Source organism: Panthera leo, chromosome A2, assembly GCF_018350215.1.
Source record: "Panthera leo isolate Ple1 chromosome A2, P.leo_Ple1_pat1.1, whole genome shotgun sequence".
In the NCBI taxonomy this organism is placed as follows: domain Eukaryota; kingdom Metazoa; phylum Chordata; class Mammalia; order Carnivora; family Felidae; genus Panthera; species Panthera leo.
The window spans coordinates 77,230,921-77,238,069 of NC_056680.1; the positions used below are offsets into that span (position 1 = coordinate 77,230,921).

The following is a 7,149-nucleotide window of genomic DNA, read 5'->3' on the forward strand; positions in this document are numbered from 1 at the left end:
TATGCTGTTCCCTTTGCCTGGAATAACCCCTTGTCTTTCTTAGACTAAAAAAAAGCTTTTGATCTTTAAGCCTCAGCTCAGTTGTTACTTCCCCCTGGAAATCATAAATATAGCCACCAAATTTATAGTTATTCAAGTATTTGTATTTTCTCTGAGAGCACTTTGTTCCTATGTATGGTGTAGCTTTTATCAGTATTGGATAATAATCCAGTGGTCCTCATGTGTAAAATGGAGGTAATTTGCTTCAGAGGACTGTTGGAAATACTAAGTGAGTGAATATATATATCACATTCTCTGTTAGTCAGTTTCATGTACGCTACAGAAACATCTGCACTCTTAGTAGAAGGCAGGCAAAGAGGCCATGAGGCAATAGGTCCTTGAGAAGTTACCAGCAAACAAAAGCCATAATTAAGCAAAATCCAAAAGATAAATGTAGTAAAATGTGAGGTACTTCATTGATAGTAACAAGAAAAGTAGGCAGACATGGAGGAACCCAGGACCATAAGAACAACTACCTTGTCACCTGTGCTCTGGTAGATCCTGAACACTGTCCTGTTCCCAGCCTACTTTCCTGACCCCATTGTTCTCTTCTGAACCAGCTACGTAATTTGCAGAGCCCAGTAAAAAATAAAAATGTGAGATTCATTGTTCAAAAATTACTATGAATTTCAAGACAGCAACCTTATTGTATTTAACCAAGGGAGTGTCTATCTCTTGCAAATATAATAGTTTGATGAAAATATTCCTCCTTTAAGTCTTGTTCCCCTTAATCTTTAACTAATCTGGCTTTGAAGTAAGGACAACATGCAATTTCTTTGTAACTCTCATGGTATTTTATTTGTAACCTTGAGGCACCTAGCAATTTCTATCCTGCTATGATGGATGTCTTATCTGTGATACGTGTCTTATCTCCCCTTCTGGAGAGTGGTTTTAAAAGCAGGTCTATGTCTGATTTATCTTTGTTGCCTCCAGCCTGCCTATATCCAGCTTACTTGGTTATACTAACTAGCAAAGGGATCGTCTTTTCTCCTGTTTTGAAGCAGGTTACTTTAGTATAAAAGTAAGAATTACTTTCATTAAACTTGGTTAGAAGAGAAATCTTATTAAGTTATTTAACTCTACATCTCCACCCATCCCAAATCTTTCAGTAAGTATAGAACTCTTGGGACATATGCCAAGATTAAGGATAAGGCTGAATTATCTTGGGATAATTCCTTGCACAAAATATGCCCTGGTATTATAATTATTACAGCCAGGCATGTCCCCCTAATAAGGGAGAAATAACATTCCTTGTGATCACAGAATCCTCATTCGTAGATACATATTCAGTAATTACAAAAATAAGCTTTTTGGACCCTTGAGTTGGTAAAGTAGGTTTATAGGTTATATCACATTTATTAAACACTTCACTTTGTGCCAGGAACTGTACTCAATACATAGCTTATATCAGCTTCCTTAACTTGATTCTCACTATGAACACAGTAAAGGAGGCACCATTGTATCCATTGGTCAATAGAAAGAACCAAGGCTTAGAGCACATTGGCCAGAGTGATAAAGACAGCAGATGGCACAGCTATGATCATTGGTCCATGCATTTAGCCTCTACTCTCCATTGCTTCATGGACAGTGACCCTATACGAAACAGTGTCTACTTCTCTCTGTCCCTCTTTTGAGACATTTGTCCTAGCTCTTCAGAGATTGACACCTCACCCATAGGTACCCATTGCCAGCATGACTTCCCATCACTCCTGTTATTCAAAGAAAAAAAAATTCTGCGATAAACTCAATAGAGATTCCTAGTATTTGCCTTAAAAAGAAAAAGTCCAGAATATTTATTTAATCAGAAGCACAGTGCTCCTAAACCTTTCCTACAGCAGTGACCCTAAAGGCAGAAGAAGATGGTTAGTCACTTCAAACAGAAGTTTTCTTCAAATCTTGCATATTATTTGTAAACTCCATTAAAATTTTGTGTTCTCCATGTCTGTTTACTTTAGTATTAAAGTAAGAATTACTTTCATTAAATTTGGTCAGAAGAGAAATCTTATTAAGTTATTTAACTCTACCTTCCTACCCATCCCAAATCTTTCAGTAAAAATAGAACTCTTGGGACATATGCCATATCTGTTTTCTTCTTCTATCCACTGGTTCACCTCTGAACCTGTACTTTTATTAATTGAAAAGTAATAAATTAGTACATTGTTAAAGGCAGAATTTGGGTACCAAGGAGGGAGTGAATGATGGGGAGAAAGAATGTGGCCCTCAATTCATACTCTAATGGGCCATTTTCTTAGAGATGCCTCTCCAGGTGTCAGAATAGCATGTTGAGAAGCAGAAGCAAGGTGGATACTAGTCTTACTGTCTAGGCTATTCAGCACACACACCTGACATGTGGGTCAGGGTTGAGTTGTATGCTTTAAATGACCACTGACAGCTAAAACATGTCTAAAAAAAAGGACTCAAAACCATGGCAAACAATATTAACCAACACTATTGATGCCCTAAATATGTTAGACATTTGATCATTTAAAAAGATATATATTATATATATATATACATATATAACATGTTTATGTACAATTTCATTGAATAGATCCAGCAGCCTTTTGAGGTATTATCTAAATTTTAAAGATAAACAAACTGTGACTCAAAGATATTGAAATGCTTGCTCAGGTCTCCATAGTAATGGCTGGCAGATGATGTGGCAACATTGTTGATTGCCTACTCGATCCCATTCCTTCTTTCCTTGCTAGCAGAGCCTGATTGGCTTCATCCTCTTCTGAGAGATCATGTCTTTCTAAAGAGACTGGGTCTGGGGCGCCTGGGTAGCTCAGTGGGTTAAGCGGCCGACTTTGGCTCAGGTCATGATCTCACGGTCCGTGAGTTCGAGCCCCGCGTCGGGCTCTGTGCTGACAGCTCAGAGCCTGGAGCCTGTTTCAGATTCTGTGTCTCCCTCTCTCTGACCCTCCCCCTTTCATGTTCTGTCTCTCTCTGTCTCAAAAATAAATAAACGTTAAAAAAAAATTAAAAAAAAAAAAAGAGACTGGGTCCTCTCCAGGTCCATTGGGAGTAAGGGGGATGATGAACCTTAATCAGTTTAAGCCAATCATGAGCATCTCATTATCATTGTCAGATAATTTGTTTAGGCATGGATGAGTTGATGTGAGGAAAAGTCAGCTCAGAGGATTAGACATGGGGAAGTTTCTCCTTGCTCTTAAAAATCCACACAAAAAAAAGAATGTTTCTTTTTATGCTTCTGGACACTGTCATCTTTTTTTTTTTTTTTTTTTTTTTTTTGAGACAGAGAGAGACAGAGCATGAGCAGGGGAGGGGCAGAGAGAGAGGCAGGCACAGAATCCGAAGCAGACTCCAGGCCTTGAGCTGTCAGCACAGAGCCCGACGTGGGGCTTGAACTCACAGACTGTGAGATCACGACCTGAGCTGAAGTCGGACGCTCAACCGACTGAGCCACCCAGGCGCCCCTGGACACTGTCACCTTTATGTGGCTCGCAGACCTGTGGTAATCATTGTAAAGGATCCAGATGACATTAACTACCCTCAGAGGCTTTATCATTTTCTCTGATCAGCAGATAGAGTGATAGTTTACCTCTCTACCTTTAGGCAGAGTTGAAGCTGGTTGCAGTATTTAAAAGATTCTGTCCACCTCTGATTTTCTTCTGTATCTAAAAGGTAGTTTTTAGGATCTTTTAACTGAAAGCCTAGTATGATCACTGGGGTACATTCCCCTGATGGTCTTGAACTTGAATCTTCACGCATATCACAGGGAAACTGCAGAAAACCCCACTCAGCTTTTCAGTGGTTTTCTTCTTGGCTGTTTAGCCTCATGCCCTCTACAGCTCCAGAATTTGACAAATGTCTTGGGTAGAAAATAGCCTATAAGCTTTAGGCTCAGTTCTCTGCCCTTCTGTTACTACCTGGCCATCAGCCCTTGAAGTCTTTGGTTTTTGTCTCTCCCTGAGACCACTGGAGGTCTCTGGTTTGTCTGTCTCCCAGCAGTGACCCCGTGCTTAGGCAAAGTCCAGGTGCACAGCCTCTTGCCCTGAGCCCAGATTTGGCAAATATCCCCCAGAACAAAAGAAGCTGCAGAAGTCAGCATGTCTCTCCATGGTTCTCCTTGTTCTAGAATCCTGTGCCCTCTAGTTCCTGTTGTATCAGCAATTTTTTGATGCCTTGACTCATTAGAGAATTTTTGAAGTTTACCCCATTCGTTTGGTTTTTCTCAGTGCGAGTATTGGCCAGCTGCAAGCTTGGCCATGCCTTACAAAGAAGTGTGTTTTTAAAAAGCAGATGATATAAATAACAATCTTTTCTTGTAAGTTTTTAGTATAAATGTTTTCAGTTGCACATTTTGCTATACCTGCTTTATCATCTCTTAAACTTGTGCTGAACCATTTTAAAGGAATTTGCAACTTTCTAACAGTTCCATTACAAATAATTCAGCAAATATCTTCTAAAAATAAGAATATTTCCTTATATTATGATACCATATTATACCCCCAAAGATTAAGTTTTCTTATATCTTTTGCTAACTAGTCCATAATACAGTTTCCATTGTCTCACCTAGAGCAATTTCATCCAACTGTGAAAGAATCTGGCATTGGTTTTTATAGTTTTTTTTTTAAATCTATATTCTTTATTCATGACATTGACAATGTGAAGATGCTAGACCAGTAGAGTCAGAGTGAATATTTTTGGTAAAGACATGACATAGATGATATGCACAGTTTATATTGTATCATTTCAGCAGGCACATGCTCTCACAAAGCTTCGCTATTCCTGATGCTAATTTGATCACTAGATTAAGGTGGTGACAGTCAGATTTTTCCATTGTAAAAATATGTTTTCCCTTTGTCATCTGGCACTGTGCAGATGTCCTGCTCCCCCACTCCCCACCCAACCAAAATTTTACTTACTGTATTTAGTATTTATTGATGATTCTTGCCCGAATAGATATTTCACTGAAGTTCGTAGTATGGGTAATTTTCTAATTCTGTCATTCCTCCTCCATTCATTATCTGGCATGCTTTTCTGTTTCAAAAACTTCTTAAAAACTTCCCTTCACCAATTGAGGATGAACTATATTTGCTTCCAATTATGGAGATTAATTTTTTTTTTAATTTTCTGAATAAGGAGATGATATGCCACCTTTAATGCTGGCAAATAGGTTAATTTCTTTTTTTTAATTTTTATTTGTTTATTTTTAAATTTCAGATTTCTTATTTCTTCAAGTTTGTTTATCGGGGTGACTGAAATAAAAATATATAATTGAGTCCCATCATTGGGGAAGTGGTTTTAAGAGAAAACTGGTCAGATGATGGTTGCCATTGGTAAATAGACAGCCAACAGTGTGTCAAGAATAATATAATATGCCTGTTCACAAGGGGATGCACTAGGAAATAATTTATGTGAACTTCTTGATTTCATCATACAAGAGCACCACCCATGCCTCTGAGAATACTGGACCATGCACCTTTGGAAGAGCTTTGGCTACTTCATCAGGGCAATCTTCCTTCAGCAGTTGGGCATGCCTGTGTACATGATGTCAGTTTCTTTGCACCCTGGATGCATCATCATAAGGCCATGAATAGTCAAATGGACAGGAAGTCAACCCAGCAAGCTCTGTGACAGATTGTGTAATCATCCAGCTGATTAAGAGATGAGTATTCTGGGGATCTGGAAGCATTCCCTTTGCATCGTCATAGATACCGAAGTAGGCAGCTCAGTAGATGAGATACCCTGCATAGACACATTAAATTTGTACAGGCCCTTAATCCCACTAGATCTGTAGATTTCTTTTAAGTTTATTTATTTATTTTAAGAGAGAGAGGGAGAGAGGGAGGGGGAGAGAGAGGCAGAGTGAGAACCCCAAGCAGGTTCCACGCTGTCAGCACACAGTGCTATGTGAAGCTCAGTCTCACCAACCATGAGATCATGACCTGAGCTGAAATCAAGAGTCAGATGCTCAACTGACTGAGCCACCAAGGCACCCCTATATTTGTATATTTTTTTAAATTTTTTTAATGTTTATTTATTTTTGAGAGACAGACAGAGCTGGGGAGGGGCAGGCAGAGAAGGAGACAGAATCTGAAGCAGGCTCCAGGCTCTGAGCTGTCAGCACAGAGCCTGACGTGGGGCTCAAACTCATGAACCGTGAGATCATAACCTGAGCGGAAGTTGGTGCTTAACAGACTGGGCCACCCAGGTGCCCCATAGATTTGTAGCTCTTAACCAGGCAGTCACAGAGGCCTCTGAATTCCCTTTCAGTTCCAGCTGTGCCCACATATAAGGGAAAAAATCAAGAGGATACACAAAACACAAGGATGTGGCTCCAGCACCACCACTTGATGGCAAATTCCCTGCAAAGTAGGACAAAACTGGATTCTCTTGCCCACACCACCCAGGAAGATCTACTTGTATTTATCTTTGAAGGCAAAGTTGAGAGCCTGCATGAGGAAGTATCTGATGACATTGGCCAGGTTACCATCCCTGATCCTTAGGGATACGAACCACGCAGTCTGTAATGCCCTTTCATCACTTACCTGTGGTGATTTGCTTGCCAGCTTGCTGCACCTGCTGGGTGGGTGCTACCGCAGTCTTGGAGATGGCAAGAGTCACTCCACCTGCCAGGAAGTCCTTGGACACAGCAGCATCTGTCATGTTGAAAGGAAAGAGAAGATGGGTAACTGCAGGACTGTGGTAGGAACTGGCTGGGACTCTGGGGCCTTTTTTTTTTTTCTTCAAATAAGCCTGGACTTGTGGATTTTCATTTTTTTCAATGTGTTTGGTAAATTATGGCCCATATTCTTCTTAATGTTTCAAATAGACCAACTATTACCAGTGGTAGCTCCTCTCATTTGGCTTGTATGTCATATTTGAGCATTTTTGTGTTTTCTGGCACAAGAAGACGCTCTACTCTCACCATGGACTTAAGCCATTTCTCCAAGATGTGTATGGGGAATAGTATATGGAAATCAAGATAATCGGACTAGTGTTGCTCATTACTCTAAGTATGTTACTGCATGGAGGACAATGGACAGATCGACCGATCTATCTATCTATCCACACACACACCTTTAAAAATCATGAATTTTCACTGATATTTCAAATTAACATTTAACATAATTTTTCTTT

General features: G+C 39.8%; 1 pseudogene; it reads right to left on the reverse strand.

The window, feature by feature from the left end:
- Positions 1 to 5,419: 5,419 nt before the first annotated feature.
- LOC122213460 lies at positions 5,420 to 6,675 on the reverse strand (annotated as a pseudogene).
- Positions 6,676 to 7,149: the final 474 nt, after the last annotated feature.